Below are 23,548 nucleotides of genomic sequence, written 5' to 3'. Positions count from 1 at the left end.
AGCGTATCAAGCCACTTTATGCCTTGGTACAACCTACTTTTTCCAAATCTTGTTGGCTGCCAGAGCACTCAGCTGCATTGCAATCATTGCAGGCTGATCTTCTTGCTTCTAAATTTCTACAAACTCGTGATAACCACACTAACCTGGTCATTAGAATTGTCCCGGTTGCAGTGGGTTTCACTTACTTAACGTTCAATGAGGGCGACACCGTCCCCATTGCCTACAAATCTCATCTGTACACTTCTGCTGAACTGCGATTTTCCGCTGTCGAAAAAGTGTTGACAGCAGTTCAGATGGCGATCCTGAAAGAATGAGCGCTATCACAAGGGAAACGCATGTTGGTGGTGACACCTTATCCTGCCCTTGAGGCAGTGACTAAAGCAAGTGTACCGAATTCTAAAGCTTTGCATCCTCGGTGGATACAATGGGCCACTTCCTTGACTTCGCCCGACGTCACATATATCTTTGACGCGGCATTACAGACTCAGGAGTTCTTGGAGTATGAATTCGTTCATCCGGCCCCTCTGACTTTGCGCCCGCTCGAGGATTACCATTGTGTCATATACACTGACGGGTCTGCGCAACCCGCAACTGGATCAAAGCACGCCTATTCGTCGGCTTGCGCAATTGTAGTCGGTACTTTCGTGAATGGTGAATTCATATCTGATGTCGTGCATACGCAGTCATTGGGTGATTGTACCGCGCAGTTAGCAGAGCTTCGGGCTCTGGTGCTTGCACGAGAGTTTGCTGAACCTCGGGTCACTACTCTTATAGTAAGTGACTCGTTCTACTGTGTACAATCTTACAACGACAATCTACATTTTTGGATTCAAAATGACTTTCGTGATTCCAAAGGTAGCACAGTGAAGCATAAAACGCTTTGGGTTCGAGTGGCAGATCTTAAAGAACGTCTACCACTCGTGAATGTAATTCACACTCTTGGTCACCAACGAGTTGGTGTCCATGCTGTCGGTAACAGTTTGGCTGATGAGGCAGCAAAAACCGCAGTGGCGACATATTTAGTAGCAGCAGTTACAAGATCCAAAAGTAAGATCGATGATGACATCTTGGCAGCTATTGCTGCTACAGAGACGGGAAAGAACTTTCCAAGAGGTTTCCCTTCTCGCTACCATTATCGCTTAAGTCCTGATAACGTCCCGTTAGTGAGGATTAACGACGTTGGTGACAGATTGATTCCCAACGCGGACTGCAGACCATCTTTGATAACAGCGGCCCATGAGGGCATTGCGTCCGCGCATGCCGGAGTTTCGGCTACTGTGTCTCTGCTACAGGAGCGTTACTGGTGGTATGGTTTATATAAACAAGCGCGCGCATATGTCCTTTTGTGTGACATTTGCCAGCAGATAAAACCTTCATCTGCGGCGCGTCCACCACAAACGCAACTGTGTATATCTAATAAACCGCTTGCGTGTGTTTATTTGGATCATTGCAGTCCTTTTACCTCTGATACTGCGTACAAGTACATCTTGGTTGCAGTGGATTCGTGCACACGTTTTCTGTGGGTGTGGCCACAAAGGAGTGCTGATGCTCGTACTGTCATCAAGGATTTGCGTGTCTTTGTTGGAAGTTTTGCATGTGGTACCCTTCATTCTGACCAGGGCCCTGCATTTGGCTCTAGGGCGTACAAGGAAGCCATGAGAAGTTTGGGGGTCCAAGTCAAATTTTCGTCTCCATACCGGCCTGAGGGCAACAGTGTTGTGGAGCAAATGAACCGTGACCTAAAGCAATCTTTGACAGCAAGGGTTTTAGGTACTGGCCGGGACTGGCTAGCCCACTTGTATGACGTGCAAAGTGCACTTAATAATCTCCCTAGAAGGTCTCTGGGTGGGCGGACCCCGTACATGATGCTCTTCGGGATACGAATGTTTGTCCCAGACCTTGATGGTCTAGACATGGCGGCGGCCGCCGCGCCTTTTAACCTAGATGATCACTGTGCTGTATTGCAGAATCTACAAGAAGCCAGAGACACTCTAGCGAAGGAACACGTACCCTCCACAGCTGATGCTGCACTCCAGATTCCGGTAGTTGGCTGGCTACCTCGAGTTGGTGACCTGGTCCGTGAGAAGGTGGTGAACAAGAAGGAGTTCGGCCCCTCTTATCGTGCACCAGTTCCGGTGCTTGGAGTACAGGGTACACGTACAGTCATTTTACCTCCACTTCCTAGTCGCACGGATAACAGGTACATCTCAATTGACAATGTCAAGCTACAACGCGTGGCCGATACTTCATAGTATGACACCAGCGGTTTCTTGTCCTTCGATGCTGAGAAATTCTATTGTGGCCCCTACTTCTAACACCTTGCCTGATGTTGCCGTCGAGATGCATACAGTTACTGGTCCTTTGTTGCCACCGACTGCTGGTGGTTTGCCTGAAGATACTGAGTATGCTTATCCATCAGAGGTCCCTGTATCTCTTTTGCAATCTACTGCTATTGATCAGTCACGTTCCTCCTTTGACACTGATTCAATGACTTCCATTGCCCAGTCAAAAGTTTCGATTTTTGTTGCCTGGTTTAAAAGACATTTTTTAATTCCTCCTTGGATTTACATTTGGCTGCTGCTCATATGTATTTTTTTATTCATGTCTGTTGGTTTTGTGGTAGTGTTTTTTAGACTTATCAATGGACACTACCTGAAAGAACGATCTACAATTGGTTTAATTGATGGAACTTTGCCCCCCCCTCCTCATCACATATTATGAAAAGGGACCAGACTTTTGTGAACATCACCGCCTGGCCTGTCCGTGATGGGATCGCTTGGGATGCTGTTAAATTTCAAATTCACGGCCCCACCGAAGTTATTAATGTGCCTAATGTCTTTCGTGTTTCTATGGGTGATGTAGTTAAGCAGAACATCCGATCGGATGATTGGGATGTACAAGCCATAGAAGCACTGTTTTCTGATTTGAAATATTATGCTGCATTTGATGCTGAGGATTTGTATTTAGATACTGCAAATTATGATGAGCAATTTTGCTATCAACATTATGGCACACATTTCCTACACAGAGCAAATACTTTTAGAAATTTTGTTAATTTCACACAATGGGAACATTGTCCCGCCCCTATGCTTGGCAGCTCCACCACGTTGGTGAACAAATTCACATACTTTTCGGATTTTAGTGTGTCTGATCCAGCCTCTTTTTATTTTAAAGTGGCGGCTGAATCTGCTTCTAAAGTTAGACTGACACACACCAAATTATTGTATTCCAAATCCTTTATGGATGACTTGGCTATCGGGGGTTATGACCTATGGAAAGCTACTATCGATCTTAAATCGGTTTGGTGTTCTAAACCGTGGCAGGTACAAGGAACAGAGGCTTTGCATCGTGCCTGCCTCATCCCGAACCACATTTTGTTTTTAAATTCATCTATTTTTCACACCACCTGTTTTGGATTGGCTATAACTAAAAAATTAAATTCGCCCTCTGTCCCGGATCTGATGCTTATCCTAATTTGGAAAATCACACAGATCTTACCCTTGATGAGTTGCAGTCCTACATTTCAAACGCTACCTTCAATGTTTCTTCATTAAATCCTGAAGGGTGGTTGGTGTGGCAAACGAGCTCTGATTCCTGTCAACATCGTTTTCTGGGTCTGAAACCAGGGTATACACAGGTAGACCCCCGTTTTGAGTCTTCACACACGGTAACTACCTACTCAGTAGGTAAGTTATGCCAGTCATGGCTGTAACATTCCACCTTAGGAGCTGTTAAACTTCATTTATCGCGTTTAAACGACAAAATTGATTTGAATGATTTTGCTAAGGGTCCTGCGACTGGCAGGTCCAAAAGATGGGTATATGCTATTTACAATGAAGTATGGAAACTATCACAGATTGAAGCTGCGTCAAGATTACGAGTTATTGACCAAGCAAATATGGAGAAAGTGTTAGCTGTGATAGATAATAGCATTAACACTTTGTCTTCCAGAATTTATACCTTAGATAATATTGTTTCTTCTGTCGTAGACATTGTGCAGGATGATTTGTCTGTATTGTATCATGGTCAAAATCAATTGCGTTCTATTATGCAGTTTGCATGGACTTTGCAAACTTTAAAGGCTGGGAAAGTCCCTTGGGATTACATGAATACTTCATCTTTGTTCCTTCCCTTTAATTTAACTGCGAGACAACAGTTCATGTCCATGAAGGACGCTACATACTCATTGCTGCACATTGAAAAGTTAGAACCTTTGCCTTTTTCTGTTGCTGAATTAAACTCGGCTGTGTGGCTTATTCATGGGTTGATAACTTTACCGTTTCCCCTGTTTAAGTTCAGCTCATGCATGAAACACTATGCCCTGGGCAGATATGAACAGCTTGGTACTGCCTTCCTGCATGAGGTCTGGTCTCTCCCGTTCACTTATAGATGCGTGAGAGACGGCAAGGAAGTTTACTTAAAAGGTGAAGAGTGCACTACCACTCCGGATCACTCTGTAGTAAATGTAAATGTTATATATTTGTAAAGCACACAGCTGCCCCAGCAAAGGGGCATCCCGGCACTGTATACCACTGGGGAACCCATCCTGGCTTTCCCTGTGAGATGGTCCCTACTGGGCATTTCCATGGTGAAGACAAGCATCCCTGGCACTGATGGGGCCGTAAGTGGAGATTAAGCAAGCTATTGCCCAGAGTTGCTGAGTGGGATCCATGGTTAGAGTAGGCACTGAGGCGAGAATTATCGAGTCCACTGACCTTGGCCCAAGACCCTGATGCGTCAGGAATTGAACCCTGGTCCCAAACTGACCTCTGCTTCCGGGTCTGCCGCCTCTGACCAGTGAGCCACACCACTCCACTTGTGTGTAGACACATTCAATTACACGGTGCATGTAATGTGCACGCCCCTAATTTAGCTTGCATTTTAAAGGGGATTCCGGTGCCTGTTATAACGCCATCTTTTACCTGCTTGCTAATGGCAGTTATTTGCTGTTAAATAATGAAGCTTGCTGTGGGATGCTAGTGGGAATTCCTTACATAGTGACTGTATCACAACGAGTAGTGTGCTGTAATAACGTCCTTTTGCCACCCCCGCATGGACGGCTCGATGTATCCATCTGGCCTTCTATTCCAACCTTGAAAGCAGAGTTCAACAAGATGAGCAGAATAAGGGCTCTATTGTCTCAAAAAGAAGTCGTGTTGACTTCATCCTGAGAAACATTTGTCCTTCACGTGGCTAACACCCGCACGGAGGTACAAGCGCTTCTGAATACTGATCTCCCCCTGCATTTTGGGACCTTGATTCAGACTATCTTTAATGCCTTGTCAACAACTGGCCTGGTACATTTTTTTAAAATTGTGGGCTCCAGCCTCGTGACCTCCTTTCAAACTATTTTTGGTGGGATCCCCGCATTTTTTCATTCTATTTTTTCCAGCGTCTTCGGAGGTCTCCCTTTACTTCTCGCCCTTGTAGCTGGGGTGCTATTATTGATCTGCGCTCTATGCTATGGCTGCACAACTTGCGTAACAAGACAGCCTGCCCCGGCAGCTCCATCTTCGTAACCGGATGCTTGAATACTATGGCACTCTGCCGCTGGTGACCTTAAGCATCGCTTATGGATTGTCCTTCCGGTTTCCTTTCTTTTCTTGTGTGCAACCAGTCTTTCATTGCCTAGATTGTCCATTCCAATGGGCTCTGGATTTGTGCCTCTCGAACACGGTGTCTCCTGCCCCGGATTATGACCGGCTGATGAGCCCCTTAGTGGCTCATGAGTTGGACTGTTCTGGTATCAGGATTATGGCCTGCGGAGCTGCACATGGAGTCCTAGGGAATTGGGACATCGGAACGGCAGCTGTTGAATTCTTGGAGAGAAGTTACCTTGAGGTGCCGATCTGTTGTCCTCGATTGGTACTGGAAGCTCCGATTGTCGAAGAACATGTGTGTTCTTTCCCCTTGTTAAACTGGATGGCAGATACTTTTGCGGAACGTTCCAATGATTTTCTCTTGGAAGCCGTTGCAACTTACTGTGCCTATACCTTGATGGATTGACTTTTTTCCCTCGTCACTTCATGGTGCATCCATCGATGTTATTTTTTTTTCCTCCCCGTTTTGGATGGTTTTTTTCTCACTGAACATCGTTTTTCTTTTTAATTTATTTTCTACTTTTTTCTTCGAACTTTTCACTTACCTTATATGGACTTATAGTTCATGCCCTTGGTTCCGTTCTATCTAACTTGAACTCTGCATTCTTGAAATTGCGCCCCTAGTGGTTAGTGGTCCGATCAAGGGGGGGTGTAGTATGGGTTAACCACTCCCTATGTACAATGCTAAGTTAGCACAACCGCGTCAGCTGATAGAAAGCCATCTTGCCGCTTCTGCTGCTTTTTGCACGCGACACTGTTGTCACATGTTATTGCTTGAGAAATGCTGACTCGACTTTGCTTCACATGAGAACTGTCTGTTGTTTAACCCCTTCGGTGCTCATGACGGAACGGTTCCGTCATGAGCCACGGTTGAGCTGTGCTCATGACGGAACCGTTCCGTCATGACCACGCCCGCGCAAGATTCCGTCAGCACAGCGGCGGAATTTGCGCAGCATGGAAGGGGTTAACATCCTTAACAGTGAGTAGTGACCTTGGTCTGTACATCGTGTAAAGAACAAGTCTGGGTCACTAGACGGTGCATGTTGTTGTGTGCAGGTTGATCGTACCACCTTTTAGCCATAACATGCACGCAGCTGCAGATACCTGAAAGACGAGTGCTTTAATATTGCAGAGCAGCATGTTTTTAGATTCATTCGGAAGAAGAGCTGTTGCAGGAGAGAGCCTAGCTGATCCTGTGATGTGATTCCACTAAGCTGATCTATACGGTATGGGGTCCCCCATTCAAGCCTAGAGACCTTCTATTAGTCTAATAATAACCTATTAGTTTACTAAAGAAAGGAGGGTGTCTGATTTCACTGTCATTTTATTATGATTTCTCCTTTCATTTTCTATGGTATTGTAACAATGCTGATGGTTCTGATCTTAACCATTTGTCTGCTTATGTTAGCCAAGTTACTGCATCTTAGGACGCGAGGTTTATAAAATAAACTCTTTAAACTTTACCGTGTCTTTGTTTATTCTGTTGTGGACTGATATAATATTACGGACAGGTATTTCCGATTCCCACCATTCCTGAGAATATACAAAGTCGCTTGTTCTGGGTTGTCTATACATTGGGACCGCCAAGCTAAATCTCGGATAACGAATGGGACACTAAGCTAGTCGGATAAGGGGTTCTTGGTTCTGAGGGGAGTTTCTGGTACACCACAATTCTCTGAGGTCCTGGTTTCCTGCGCATAGTTCTGTGCATAAGCAGAATCCCTACAACATGGCGCACCTAACGTTTGGTCTGTTGATTTGAAACGCCTTAGTAGTGCTTGTATTAGTCCACAACGCCCTCACTCTGGTTTCCGGTTGACGGGAGTGATGGCTTAACCTACCTAGGTTTCGACTAAAGGTTCCTTCAAGCTTGATCATTAAAAAGGTTAATTTCTTTTCTGAACCCAAGTGCTACTGTGGATATCGTTGTTACTCTTTAGGGTGTCCTTATGGCGATCGATATTGCTGCACATAGTCGTGTTCCTCTACGTCAACACTTGAGGACATATGCGGTGCCTGATGATGGACTGCCTGTGATTTTTGTAGTGAGCGCAGATGCGTCTTACCCGTATGAGTTGTTTTACTCATGGGTGACGTTCCAGGCGGTGAATGCAGACGATGATACGTGTCACACCTATACTCACTCGCAGGTTCCTGCAAACTATGCTCCATATAGGACACTCGAAATTCCTCTCTCTGCCTGGCAGCATACCATTTGGTTTAATGGCGCCCTTCCCCATGCGGTAGTACTGGCGAGAATGGGCCCTTTGTCCATTGCAGGGGCCACTTGGCCGGTGCTAGCCGGCTTTACACCCCATCCCCGCTACTTAACGGTGGGGGTGGCTGACTTACGAGTACTACACACTGCCCTGATTACGATCCATAGGGCTTTAGTGCAGTACGTGTCACGCAACGTGCAGGTGGGGGCACCTGCAGTTGCGGGTCATGCGACTGACCACCAGGCAGTGGTCATTAGTCCTATTATGGTTAATTCGATTATTGGCAAGCGCCCCCAAAGTAAGGATGAATTTCCCTACTGGCTTGCTGAGAAAGGTTGATCGTACCACCTTTTAGCCATAACATGCACGCAGCTGCAGATACCTGAAAGACGAGTGCTTTAATATTGCAGAGCAGCATGTTTTTAGATTCATTCGGAAGAAGAGCTGTTGCAGGAGAGAGCCTAGCTGATCCTGTGATGTGATTCCACTAAGCTGATCTATACGGTATGGGGTACCCCATTCAAGCCTAGAGACATTCTATTAGTCTAATAATAACCTATTAGTTTACTAAAGAAAGGAGGGTGTCTGATTTCACTGTCATTTTATCATGATTGCTCCTTTCATTTTCTATGGTATTGTAACAATGCTGATAGTTCTGATCTTAACCATTTGTCTGCTTATGTTAGCCAAGTTACTGCATCTTAGGACGCGAGGTTTATAAAATAAACTCTTTAAACTTTACCGTGTCTTTGTTTATTCTGTTGTGGACTGATATAATAATACGAACAGGTATTTCCGATTCCCACCATTCTTGAGAATATACAAAGTCGCTTGTTCTGGGTTGTCTATACATTGGGACCGCCGAGCTAAATCTCGGATAACGAATGGGACACTAAGCTAGTCGGATAAGGGGTTCTTGGTTCTGAGGGGAGTTTCTGGTACACCACAATTCTCTGAGGTCCTGGTTTCCTGTGCATAGTTCTGTGCGTAAGCAACACTTTCTTTTGAAGAATGCTCCTGCCTCTTTTCAGCACCTGTTGAACCATGATCTCACAGGGCGGGAGGAGTTCTGTGTGGGTTACCTGGATGACACTGCAGTGTTCCACAATTCATGACAGGACCCCCTAAGACACCTAGAACAGGTGTTGGTTAGGACACAGGAGGCGAAACTGACTGTGAAGATGACCAAGTATCAGGTCTGTCAATCCTCTGTAGGCTACCTTTGGCATGATTTGGGGAACTGAAAGGTTCACCCGTGAGACGCCAACGTTCAGTCTGTAATGTAGTGGGAGGTGCCTATGAATCAAACTGAAGTGAAGGCCATTTTAAAGCTCACCAGGTATTACACAAACTTTGCGGCAAACTATGGAAGTATAGTTACCCCATTTACTGCTTCATCCTTCAAGAAGCAGCCGAGGAAATTGCTATGGGCTGATAAGTATCAAAAAGGCATTTGAAGAACTGAAGAATACAGTATGCACTACAGCTGTACTGAAAGTACCTGACTACTGTCAGCCTTTCGTTGTACAGACAGGTGTCTACCACTATTCGATTGCAAGCTACCAGTAGCTCACCGGCACCCTTGGAGTAACTTGCAGCCTTGTGTTTGCTAATATTTTTAATGTTTTTTGAAAATATCAACAGGTCACGTTTTAATTATAATAGCTATGAAATCTTATTTCATTATTATAGTAAGCCTCTGCAATTGAATGCTCCGGGCTCTGGCTTGTCACTTGCCTGAGGCCGGAGTGACACTAGCGGCTGCCAAGCATCAGAGTCTTGTGGGAGGACTAAGGGTGTGGCTGCGGGGCTGACACTGGGACTGTGTCTGTTGGCAGTGCCCAGCACACAGTCCTGCCAGAGTCCTGTCATCGGGCTGCAAAGAGCAGGGCCTTACATTAATTGGTGCGTGACTCAGTTTTTCACCTCCGCACTGTATTAAGGTGCAAAAATAAAACGCGAGGTTAATTCAATTATGGGAGTGTGAGAGCAAGAAGTGAATGCTTTTAAATGGGAGAAAAGTAAAATGAAGAGTTAACTTAAAGACCTTAAGTCTTAAAAATTAAGTTAACTGTCCTTTTTTATACTCTCCCATCTAAAAGTGTCGCATTTACGAACAGCAGGAATCTTGCTCCAAATTGATGTTTGACGCGGTGCCATATTTATAAGAGAAAAACACACCAGGTTTTAAAAGGGAAAAATTGAAAGTGAAGAAAAATTCTTCATAAATCTTTAAGTTTTAATGTTTTAGAAAACATTTTTCCTCGCTTTCAGTCAAGCCGACTATGTCTTATGAAACTTTTTCTTCACTTTCCATTCTTCCCATTTGAAAAATGACTGTTTTTTCTGACTAAATATGCACTGTGCCTACCGACCACTGGGAGCAAGATGGCCGCTGCTTGAAAATGCAACTCTTTTCAATAGGAGAAGATTAAAATGAAGACGGTCATGGAATCTATAAACATAGGGGCTGATTACGATGTCGGGCACCATAGGTCAGCGGTTCCGACCTCAACATTTGACTGGAAAAATTCATCTTGCTATAGCTGCTTGTTTGTAAACATCCCTGCACCATGCGACAGGCACCTCACGATGCCTGCCACATGGTGCAGGGATGTTTAGGGGGCCACCATAGTTGCCTCCCAGGCGCTATAGAGGAGGGCCAGGAGGGAAGGGGGGCCTGCTAGGGGCCCCCAAAGTCATTTTTCAACAGACTTCCAATGTTGGAAAGGCCGACATGGAAAGTCTGTTGGAAAATGACATCATAATGCTGAGGGCGGAGCCGCTCTCATTAGGGGATTATCAGCATTTCCAAAGCTCGGACAGTCGGAACAGAAGCGGACAGTCCCTCCACCCAGTGTCTCTGCCCACCACATGTAATGCGGCGGGTGACCACAGGGGCAGATGTCTGTGTCCAGCACCGATGTGCCGTCGGTGTCGGACCCACCGACATCGTAATCAGCCCCATAATGTTAATTTATACAATGTACATACTTGGACATAAATTACAGGAGTTTTAGGCAGGTCCTTCATGTCAGACGGGTCTAGTGGATTGGTCCAGCGCCAAAAGCATTTTAGAACGGTACGACTGTGGTCAACTGTAAAAACCCTCATTTGGTTCAATTTCTTCTCTCTAGGGTTTTCAACCTACTGGATGGTGGAAGCTGCATTCAAGCTTTAAAACCATTTTTTATAAGCTTTTATCCATCAGATTTAATCTATCATAGTGCTTGAATCTGAGCTCTCTCCTGCTAACTACAAGCTCCCTCCCTCTAAGGAATCGCCACCTACCCCTGCAGGATGTGGCAGACATTGATTGACAATCACAACTCCTCCCTTTTGTAGCATTTGGCCTTTATTGAAATCCAAACCTTTTAACGCACCAGACTCAACTCTCTTTTTAGGCCCTCTGTGAATTGTCGGCTGGAACATTGCGGGGTTTGCTGCCAAGGTAGATAATAGTGAATGCTTGTCTTTTGCTGAAACCTTTGATATTACTCTTCAGGATACGTGTGAGATACCCACAATGTAACATATTGGATTTAGTTGCTACTCTGTTCCTGCACAACCAACTACATATGGTAGAGTAAAAAGGGGCCTATCTATTTGGGTCAGGATATAGTTAAACGTAAGTTAATCCCTGTTAACTTTGCAAGTAACATGATTTAGGCAATTATTGTCAAATGCTAAAAAAATCTTAATTTTTGCTCATTTAACATTTCATACTCTAATACTAGCAATTTCAGGAGCTTGTTTGAGATTGTTGATAGAATTTCTGAGCAAATTGAGGTTGCCCGGGATGGTTTTAATGTTGTATGTGGGGATTTTAACGCTGCACTAAACATTAATAGCCATGAAATAGGCCCCGTTAAAGGTTGTCTGCCAACACTCTCTTCCTCCAGGACTAACCTTAGAGGGAACAAACTCGCGAAATACGTCTTGGGGAGGGACCTGATTAAGTTCACAAACACCATTTAAGCAACAGACCTTTTATGCCAACTTGGACTTTTGTATTCAAGTAAGAACTATGCCACTCCAATATACCCGTGAGTCGAATAACTGCATTCCCAGGTGGGTTGACGCAGCCTACTCACAAGTAAACCATACTATGAGGCATACATTGGGATGCAACCCCAAGGATGTAGAGGAAGTAAAGAGGTGTAGGGCTTTTTACAACAGAACCCTGCACTGGAGAAAGCGGAAGATTAGGGATTCTAATCTCATTGCATTAATGGCCGCTAGTGAGACTAAAGCAGAGGTCTTCAAACTTTTGGGTGCCGAGACCCCCCTGTCAACATTTTCAGTCGTAAGGACCCCCTCCTGATAAACATTTCTAAACCTGTAGGCAGGGCTTCTGGAATTACGAGGCAGGTGAGGACCAAATTACACAACAGGCTTGACTAAATTGTGTGGGAAGAAAACTTAAATAATGTTATGTGATGCAGCGTTATTTTGGGATAGAATTGCTTCATTATTTTTAATTTTTTTGCACACAGTAACACTGAGGAAAGATTTCACCCCATCAGTACCAGTTTATAACCAAAATACAGCAATGAACATCAGAAAGATGTCTAGTCAACCTTTGAGATGGGTCTTCCACTCTGCAGGAATACGTGCTGCCACATTAGTAGCTCACCTGGCCCTGGCCGGGAGCAGCAGGGGTCCCTTAAAACCCTGGCGGTCTTGTGCAGAGTTTACCCATGCCACTTTCCTCTCACCCCTCCCTTCCATCCCTCTCTCCTCTCCTCTCTTGGATCCCTCTCTCACTTTGCAGGCCATTTTCTTCCACCCCTTCTTACAACTTCTAAACTCTCCCCATTCAACTTCTCACTTCACCCTTAATCACCTCTTGCCATTCTGCCTTTTCACTGCCCTCATCTCTAACAGTTTCTCACATTTATCTCATGGCCTCTCTGGCCCTGTCACCGCCTGTGCCCATCTGCACTTCTCATTCATGTCAAGTCTCTCCGTTCAAATTGTTGTCTATTTGTATCTTACACCTCTCCAGTCCCCCATTCATCTTTCACATCTATCATTTGTTTTTTCACAGCTTCTTGAACCAATGTCCCCCTCCCCTGTTACCTCAGCACCAGTGCTTAATTTGAGCAGGTGGTTTCCGGTGCTCCGCACTGGCACCTAATTGTGCACACTGGCACTTTGACCGTCTGCCACATGGTGGCTCTCTCTGTGTAATTTAGAGATGAGCAGAACAGCTGTTTATTAATTCAATATACATTAAAAACGATAAACTCCTGACATCCATGCCATTCTTATAGCTTTGGGGGCTTGAAATAGTTACACTTGTACAGTGTTATGGTTGGTATTTGCATAGGTATCCTCACGGGCCGCACAGGCAAGGCAATGGGTGGGTGGTTAAAGTTGCAGTGGCCTACTGGTGAGGTTCCTGGCACATGTTTTATTATACAATAATCACTGCTCAGCACCCACGCCAGTATTCCCTCTCTTTCCCTAGAGCTGCTGTCCCTCACCCAAGTCGCATCCAATTACTTTTTCGGTCACAGATCATCTCTCAGCTATCTTCTCTCACAGTTTGACAGTAGCCCTCCTCTGTGCCCTCAACCTTCCCTCACACTCACTTCTTGCGTGTCCGCACTTCCCTTCGGCACTTCACATTTCTCCTCATCCCTTACCTCTTCAATCAAATTCCCTCACTCCCTCGCTGTCCTTTCTCATCCTCTCATCTCTCCTCACCGAGCACACGGGTTGGGCCCGTATACTCCTCTTGGCCTGTGCCACTCTGCTTATTGTTCCCTAATTCAGGAAGGCATGAATTGTCTGTCTTGCTGTTTTGGTGCAGGCAGCGCAGTTATGGAACGTGCACCCTCCTTTGCTTCGCTCCACCAAGACTCTATTATCCTTTGGGAAGATATCAAAACCTGGCTCTATGCTCTGCAGGTCACCCCATTTGGCTGGTTCTCCTTCCCCTTCTGTATGTTTCTCATTTGCCTTCAGGCAGCAGATGGCTATTAGCCCCTGGACACCTTTTCGTAATAGCAGCACACTACAAATGTAAATAATAATAATAGTAGTAGGCAGAAGCATGGGAGCGACTAGACCCAAACTTCGCGAGGGGGCCTACACTCCCAGGCAGGGCTGGCCATAGCACTGGCTACACACGGCGCAACAGTCTTTTTTGGTGCCCCATCCCCCTTTCCTCATTCTCCATAAATTCCCTCACTACCACTCATCAACAAAGCACCTCATCTCTCTGTAGCACCTTTCTGACAAACATTTTTTTTTTATAGTGCTATTCAGTTTACTCAAAGATCTGTGATCTGCATAGTACATGTTCTTTGTAGCAGGCACATTAACCCTCTGCACTCTGTGGATGAGAAGTGTGCCCATGTGAGTGCACTGTGAGTGATGCAACAGTGTGAGAGTAGGGAAAGAGGAGTGACTGCAGGGTGAGTGAGGTGACCCTGAATTTGGGTGCGGATGCAAGTGCAGAGTGGGACGAATGAATGCATGGTTAATGATGGGCTTGTTTGAGCGAGTTGCAAATTGAGCAGTGAGGGAGCAGGTGAATGAGGTGTCACATAAGTGCAGATGAGTAGTGTGACTGCAGGCTGAGGTACAGGGTGAACAACGCAAGTGCATTGTGATTGCAGAGTGATCACTGTGAGTGCAGGGTGAGAGGGTGAATGATGTGAGTGCATGGTGATCAGTGTGAGTGCATTGCGATCGCTGTGAGTGCAGGGTGAGCGTGAAAGTGAAGTGCGAGAATGAGAAGTGAGTTCGCTGAATGCAGGGTGCATTCCCAAACACTTGAAGTAACTCAGCATATTATTGACGGCAGCGTAGGGTTTAAGATATAAGTTAAACTATTGCTATTATGACATTAATCAGGGATCGAGGGTGGAGGAAATAAATAATATGCTGATCCTGCAACACACTTCCAATCCTATGGTTAGGGTTGCCTGCTCATTATTTTGATGTCCCAGACGGTACAAAAATAAGCAGTCACCTAAAGCTGTATATTTCAGCACTCATCTGTGCGTACTTAGAACAGCAAATATAAATAGAAAGCACTTTTAATTGTGCTCTAGGGCTGCCTCAATGATCCATGACTGATAATTAAAGGGAACAAAGACAGAAAAGTCACATTACGAATGAATACATGTGATTTTATTTACAATCCCATTTAGTGTCAAGAGGATGCCTTTGCAGGCTCTTTAAACATCAAATGGCTGGTATTTTTCTTCTTGCAACCCTACTTTATATTTATTTTCATGAAATGCATTCTCACACTACTGCAGTAACTGTAAAATACAAATTTAAGAAAAAGGCAGAGTTGGGGTCCAGGGGTTACTGGAACTAGAAAAAAAAACTAAGCCTCAGTAACCACTTTACAAAAGGTATGTAAATCTGCAAATGGTCCTTAACGACCTGTGAAAAACTCAGGAGATAAGACTGCAGACAGCCCAGCGGAGCCCACAGCAGCTCGAGGTGAGACACACTACGGGGGAGGAGGGGGGCTGAATCCCTTGTTGTGCCTGGGCAGAAGTGCGACCAGGAATGCGCGACCCCCTTTCCATCACTTCACGGCCCCCCTGGGGGTCGCGCCCCACACTTTGAAGACCCCTGGACTAAAGGGACCGAGGGCCTCATTTATGAGAAGTGACGCATCGCTGCATGAAAGCAGCGATGCGTCAGTTCTCAGTGCGCCCTCCTTCCGACACCAATGATGCGTCATATTTATAATATGACGCATCATGTCGCAAGGAAGGACAGATACGTCAATATAACTGACGTATCTGTCGGCGCGAAAAGTGGCGCATTGCTGGAGTTGTGTCGGAAGCCTGACGCAACTCCAGCAATGTTCCTTTCACATGGGGCAAGCCCCATGTGAAAGGGCCTGCGTCACCCTTACGCCTGCCATGAGGCAGGTGTAAGGTTTTGACGCATTGGCGTCCTAGAAGTGACGCAGCGAAATCTCGTAGATTTCGCTCCGCCACTCCTACGACCCTTTCTTGCGTGGGTACGCCCACCCTGCATGCATTATACCTGGCGCAGGTATAATGTAGCGCAGGGGTTTACGGAGTGACGCATCTACCTAGATGCGTCACTTCGTAAATATGGCGCAACAGGGCGCATGTTTTACGCCACTGGTTCGTCACAAAAAGTGACGCACCGGTGGCGCAAAAGTGACGCAGGGGCTCATAAATGAGCCCCCCAGTGTTTCTGGCTCACAGTCAAGCGTATTAGGAATGATAATGTTAGTAGGTCTCCCCTTAGTTGACATCCACACCAATGGCTAGGTTTCTCATTTTTCCAAAGTCTACTGTCCTTGCAGTAGCTCTGTTTCCAATTCAGCCCGTTTTGTAGCAGATGTTTCTATTGCAAACCTTACGTTTCATCTAGACGTTATTGCAGCTCTCAAGGACAGTCCTTCAAACAAAGCCCGGCCCCTGACTATTGAATTATTTAAGGGGAGGTGTGGCCTCTGACACCCATGCTTACAAATGTCTACAATCAACAGAAAGTGGCCTCCCTCCCTCCTTCATGGGTTTTCTCTTTAATTGTTCCTATTTTTAAAAGGGGGACTGCACTGGTCCACGCTGTTATCAACCAATATCGCTCATTGACTCCTACGCTAAAATCCTGGGTAGAGTGATCTATAACTGGAAAAAGCTTGGGCAAACGGCAAGGACATCTTGAGCTTTTGCCAGTACGGATTCAGGGAGGGCCTGGGCACAATAGAGCAGTTCAAATTCACATCTTATCTTAGGCAGGTATGTGTCAATCAGGCACTGCCTTCTGTACCTTGGTTTCATGGAGCTGTCTAGTGCCTTTGACTCCGTGAACAGGTCTAAGCTATGTTCAACGTGGCTCGACCTGGGTCTTGATACAACCCTAGTGAATGTTTAAAAAAATTTCCATCTGAATTTATCTGCCAGAGTTAGATACGGCCAAATGGGGCGTTCACTGATCCTCCTGGTCTCTCTGGAGAGGTGCAGCAGGGTGCATTCTGGTTCCCATTCTATTCATTTCTTCCATCAACAAATTGAGAATTTGTTGGAGAGTGGGCAGGAAGGACCACAGATCAGCAAGCAGCTGGTGCCTTCCATACTTGATGCCGATGATGCCATCCTTCTAGCCTGTACACCCAGAAGTCTTTCACTCCTAATATCCTCCTTTTCCTCGCTTAACTCCCTGGATATGGGCATTGATTACTCCACGTCTCATGAGATGGCGGGTGGTGCTAACAGAAGCAATATGAGACCAATTCATGTTCATTCCAACACTCTGTCAGCAGTATCCAGTTTTCCAGACTTGGGGAGTTTATTTATTTATTTATATAGCGCTGAATCGACCCCCGAAGGGGTAACTCTGCGCTTCGGACCGGGCTGCAGGAAAAAAACTGTTGAGCGGGATCAGAATAGAATGGTCTTAAGGAGCTTTCTGAATTGGGGATGATCAGACATAGTCTCAGATGAATAGGGAGCTGATTCCAATAAAGAGGGGCGAGGTGGGAGAATGCTTTCCCGCCCATCCTAGCTTTCCTGACTCGAGGAACTACAAGAAGAGATTTGGTTCCTGAGCGGCGGGTGCTGGAGGGCACGTAATGAGAGAACTTCTCAGCGAGATAGGAGTGGCCGATGTTTTCCAAGGCTTTATGAACAGTGCAGCAGATCTTGAACTTAACCTGCTTACGCACTGGGAGCCAGTGGAGCTGATGGAGGAGAGGGAGGGACGCAGTTCTGAGAGGGGCATTCAGGAACAGTCGCACAGCGGTGAACTGAACCACCTGCAATCTACTAAATGAGGACTCATTGGCAGAGACGAGGAGGGCATTGCAATAGTCCAGATGACTCAGTATAAGTGTCTGAGTCAGAGTTTTCCGAGTGGAATCAGGGAGAAAAGGAAAAACTTGGCATAAAAGACCCAGCGTGTGAAAGCAGGATCCGGCGGTCTGAGCTGCGTGCTCCTTCAGGGTGAGACCCTGGTTCAAACGGATGCCCAAAATGTTAACAAGGGACTTGGGGGCGGGGGGGACACCAAGGTCCACCGGCCACCATTCAGGAGTTCACAACAAAGGGGCCTTTCCGAAAAGCATAATTTCGGTCTTCCCAATGTTGAATTGGATAAAATTACTCTTCATCCCATTAGAAATGGCCCTCATACCAGAGGTGAAAGCAGACTGAACAGAGGGAGTGAACTTGCTAAGGCGAAACAAGAGCTGTGTATCGTTAGCATATGAAATGGGGGTAAACCCACATTTCCTGAGGAGATTGGCCAAGGAAGCAACATAGATATTAAACAAGGTAGGGCTCAAACAGGAGCCCTGAGGTACTCCCTTGGTCAATTCCATAGTTGCCGACCGGTACGAACCTAAATTGATGGTCTGGGAACGGGAGGAGAGGAAGCTCATCATCCATTGGAGAGCAGTGTCTCTGAGTCCAATCTCCTCCAGTCTCCTGAGCGGGATCTGATATGAGACCGTGTCGAACGTGGCGGAGAGGTCTAACAACACCAGTTACCATGATCACAAGGGTTCTTGGTCTACAAATACGGCTGCAAGAAGTCTTAAATTCACACGGTCACTTGGTGTCCTTTTTAACGTAGCTCCTAAAGTTGGAAATTTATCACACGCAATGGGCTCCTGTCATGATCTACGGCACAGGCGTTTGGGGATATGCACATGTCCCAGGCCTGCAAATTGAGAATTGTTTCTGCCGCATATTTTTGTTGCACCTCTTGGCTACTCACACTTTGCGTGCCATGAGGAATTGGGCCTCACATATATTGAGCACTATATTAAACATGCCCCCCTACGTTTATGGCTGGTGGTCTGTAACAATTTTAATGCATTGTCTACCAGCAAGTAATTATGGACTTCCTTAAATGTGATCAGGAGATGAACATCCCATGGTTGTCCTACATCAAAGAATGATTCACGTCTTTAAGTAGACTCTCCCTCTTCTCTAATCCTATCAGCATGAACAAGTCCGATAAGTAGTGGCTGAATCGTACCTTTTTAGAGGACAGGTGGACGAAGAGGGATGCAGCTGAACTTGAGAAGCCTACAGATAGGCAATTCTTCGAGTTACAAACTAGTGCTGTTATTGAGCCCTATCTGCAGTATACAGTTAACCCCTGGCAAAGGGCTCTGTTGTTTAAATTCAGAGTAGGTACTATTTGCAGCCTGCTTTGCTTCTTCTTGGGGCAGTATGGGGGTGGGGTCAGTTTTCTCATTTGTCCATGTGATGATGTTACTCCCAATCATTACTTCATTTGAACCTTTTCTGCAAATATTATGTTATGTACACTAAGTGCTTTTTATTATCTAAATTGAAAACTCATAATCTTAGCTTGTGTAAACCATCCCTCATTTTTGTTCAGACATTGCAAGATCCGTCCATTTGTGTTGGTGTGGGATCCTTTTTAAAATGTGCTGTACCTAGTCGAACTATTATGAACTTTTAATGTGAAATGAATTGTATTGCATGTTTTAACTGTGAATGTTTATGATTAATTATTTGTAATAGAATAAAGTACCATTTGAGTTGAGTAATGTTAAACAGCAGGTAACTTGCTCCTTGAGACTGTTATGCACGGTGCAATATTTATAATAGAAAAAGACAATTTTTTTCTCAAATGGGAGAAATGTGGAGAGAAGAAAAATGTTCCATATTATGGAACAATTTTCTTCACTATAAATTTCTCCCATTTAAGAAAAATAGCTGTATTTTTCTGTTACAAATGTAATGGTGTTTCATATGGTTTGAGCCCGAAGTGTGTCCTGTGCCACAAGTACATACGACATAGGGTCTCAGTCATTCTTGCATGTTTCCCATTCATACACACATGTTCATGATGCTCCACAGATCACACTCTTACGGGCACGCATAGGACCCTTGTCATAGTGCTCCCTACAATCAAGTTTAAGATAGATCGGTGGGTTTAAGTGCCACTGCAGGTCAAACGCAGACCTGTACTATAACCATGGCCTCTGGAATTAAGCAAATTTAGGGCTGCTTCATTTTTGCATAGTTATGGATTTGGCATATAATCCATTACCTGCTCATGATCTGCAGATTTTAACAAAAAAAGATTTCTAGCCCAAACGGATCTAAAGTTACTAAAAAGGCGGTAACACATGTTTGACTACTTCCATGTCTGTTGCTTATTGCTGTATTTGGGTGTTTATTCGAAGAGCCAAGCCTTCATCTTCATGCAGAACTCAAGAAGTGAGGTAGAAGCTCTGATTTGTTGAGAAAGGTCGTTCCATGTCTTGGGTGTGCTGTAGTAGAATGAGCGACCTCCAGGTTTCCTTTTACAGATTTGGGGAGTGTGAGGGTGTGAGGCAGACCGTAGGTGTCTGGTGGGTTGGTGAAAGTGTATGCAGGTGTTCAGATATTCTGGTCCTTTGTTGTGTAGGGCTTTGTATATGTGTGTGTGAGAAGTTTGAATTGGCGGTGCTTATGAATGGAGAGCCATTGAAGTTTCCTGAGGTGCAATGTGATCTGGGTGCAGCATGGTAGGTTGAGAATGAGTCTTGCGGTGGTGTTCTGGATGGTCTAGAGTCTGTGTAGAAGTTGTTTGGAGATTCTGGCATAGAGAGTGTTGCCATTGTCCATCCTGCTGGCTATGAGTGGTTGCGTGATTGTCTGTCTGTTTTTCTGAGGCAACCATTTTTAAGATCTTCCACAGCGTTCTGCAGAACGGGGTAGGGTTCAGTCCCTTTGAGCTTCTGTATGGACACTCAGTGAGGGGGTCCACTCAGCGTAGTCAGAGAAGGGTGGGGCAGAACCTCAGAGTCTCCAGAGAAGGATGTGGTGGACTATGTGATTGGCCTCAGTATGTTGATGGTGCAATACATGAGTCAGGCAAAGAAAAACCTTCAGGCTAGCCAAGTGCTGATGAAGGAGATGTATGACCAGAAAGCTACGCTGACTAGGTATCAAGAAAGTCAGGAGGTGTTGGTGCTAAAGCCTATTTTTCCCAGGGCTTTGGAGGACAAATAGTGGTAGCCATACAAGGTATTTCAGAGGTTTTCTGAGATTAACTACTTCGTGGACACATGTGCCACAAGGAACCCAAAAGGGTGTACATGTGAACAGACGAAGCCTTACTTCCAGATAGATTACACAGTGAATATCATGGCTATCACAGAGGAAGCAGAAGATAGTGAGTCTCTTCCCGACTTACTGCATAGTGACACAAGGGATGGCACTTTTGAAGGGATTGAGCTGGCCCCTGAGATAACGTTCCAGCTGCAGATAGAATGTAGAGCGGTGTTAGGTTGGTTCGCCAACTGCTGTTCACTGGCTCCAGGGTTGATACTTGACTGAATCGTTGACATAGACACAGGAAACAGTCAGCCAGAGAAGGGCAAGTTATACAGAATGTCAGACCAGATTCAGGGAGGCATTAAGGTGGGCGTTTAAAGTTTTTTCGACCTGGGGTCATTGAGAGATCTCGTAGTCCATGGTCTAGTCCTGTGTTTCTAGTACCAAATCTAGGGTCTACTAGCTTGTGGTTCTGTCTGGACTACCGAGCAAGAACTGATGCCCATCCAATCCCCAGAGCGGTTGACCTTGTGGATCGAATAAGTGCTTTAAAGTACTTGAGCAGCTTGGATTTGACCAGTGGTTACTTGCATATTTCTTTAGCAGCAGACAACAACGAAAATAATGACTTTCCAATGCCAGGGGGGCTGAATCAGTTCCCTTTGGGTTGAAGAATAGTCCTGCCACTTTTCAGCACCTGGTGAAATATGTTCTCGCAGGGTTGGAAGAGTTCTGTGTGACCTAGCTGGATGATACTTCAATGTTCAGCAATTCATAGCAGGAACACTTGAGACACATAGGATGGGTGTTGGCTAGAATACAGGAGGTGAAACTGACCATAAAGGTGACCAAGAGTCAAGTAGGGCAGTTCTGAGTAGACTACTTTGGGCATGAGGTGGGGAACGGGAAGATTGGCGTGTTGGAGACCGAGATTCAGTCTGTCATGCAATGGGATGTGCCTAATACCCAGACTGAAGCGAGGGCCGTTTTAGGACTCACCGGTTATTACAGTAACTTTGTGAACTATGGAAATATAGTGGCCTCATTTACTTCTTCATCCTCCAAGAGGCTGCAGAGGAAAGTGATAAGGGGTTAGATATGGGATAAGAAGTATCAAAAGGCATTTGAATAACTGAAGAGGGAACTATGCCCTTCACCTGTAATGAAGCACTTGACTATAGTCAGCCTTGCATTTTACTGACCAGGTGTCTCCAACCAGTCGATTGCAAGCTACCAGTAGTTAACTGGCACACTTTGAGTAACCTGCAGCCTTGAGGTTGTTAAAGTCAAAGAAAGTTTATTTTAATATAAACGTGGCACATTTTCTATTGTAATAGTGATTAAGCCTTATTTCATTATGCAAGCAAGCCTTTGCAAGTAATTTCTCTGTGCGCTGTGGTCCAAGTCCCGACTTTGGTCTCAGTTTGCATTCCACTTTCTTAGTATATGGTTTGGTCTCCCCCAAGAGACCACTGTGTATTGTGCTTACCCACATGTTTACAATTGAAGTATTGTGTGTATTTGCATTGATATCCACGGGTAGGAGATATACCAATGTGTTAGTGAGTATTGTATAATAAATAGACATATTTTTATAAATATATTGCGTGGTTTTTTTAATTTAACCTACACTTTATTAGATTCACTAAAACAAGCTGTGTAAAACTCCTTCTGGACTAAGCCTGAAGGCTACTCGCCATAGCTACCACTTTGGGAGCTTTCAATGGTTGTCTAAGACCCCTAAAATCACCATAAGGGTGATTTTCCATTTTCCATGCATATCACAGACATGTAGATATTGTAAATTACATTCTTTGACAGCGAAGGAGGGATTATCCTTGAAGTAAAAAGTAGGAAGGCTATGGTTACCTTATGTGGGAACCAAGAATGTCATTTACCTTGCAATCTGTGACTGATAAATATGAGTGGAAAATAGTGGAAAAGAATTAAGCTTGAAAATGGAAGGACGGATAGTAAGACGATGTGTCTGAGTGTGAGGCAATAATGACGTGGAGGTTAGTTAAGGTTTGTGTTTTGGTGAACCCCAGGCACTGAGAGCAAGATAGTGCTATGAAACAATTAGCTTTTTATGTTGGTCAAGCCGTTCTCTAACATTTGGTATCAAATGGAAATTAAGTTCTATGCCTGTTGATCAGTATCTGATCTTTTAAAGATATGATGACGATTTTTTGTTAGACTGGTGTAACACATTAGGATATGAATGTCAATATTTTGATAATAATAGCAGTATTTATGTGTTTCTGAATACAGGTTTTTTTTGTTTTTTTAAACTCTTTTTATTTGTTTTCTCATAACATACATGTGAGAAGTTGGCCTGATATATGATGTCACTAATTCTAGTGTACACCTTGTATCAGTCCAAACAACCCTTATGGTGATTGGTTGTAAAGTCAACCTTATAGACCAGCTATCCTAGTGGTAGCATGGACAAGAGCAGTCTTAGGCTAAACTCTGTATGGCATGTGAAGCCAGCTGTTATACCATTTGTAATCCCTTGAATACCAAATGAAAGGACACCATAACAGATATATATAAAAATAGAATGTATTTATTCTAGTCAAAATACCCTCAGCACTCTTTATGAGATTCGACGTAAGTACAACACAGTCTTATTCAAGCATACATTAAGTCACACAGGTAAGTAATACAGTTAGGCACTAGGGGCCACGCAAAC

At 44.9% G+C, this 23,548-nt stretch overlaps 1 pseudogene; it reads left to right on the top strand.

Annotated features, from left to right (window-relative positions):
• Window positions 1-293: 293 nt before the first annotated feature.
• The window catches only part of LOC146813823 (uncharacterized), a 74,106-nt pseudogene continuing 50,851 nt past the window's right edge, over window positions 294-23,548 (top strand).

Source organism: Triturus cristatus, chromosome 6, assembly GCF_964204655.1.
Source record: "Triturus cristatus chromosome 6, aTriCri1.1, whole genome shotgun sequence".
NCBI classification, from domain to species: Eukaryota; Metazoa; Chordata; class Amphibia; order Caudata; family Salamandridae; genus Triturus; species Triturus cristatus.
The sequence above is the reverse complement of the archived record's forward strand: the minus strand, read 5'-3'. Positions and strand labels throughout refer to the sequence as shown.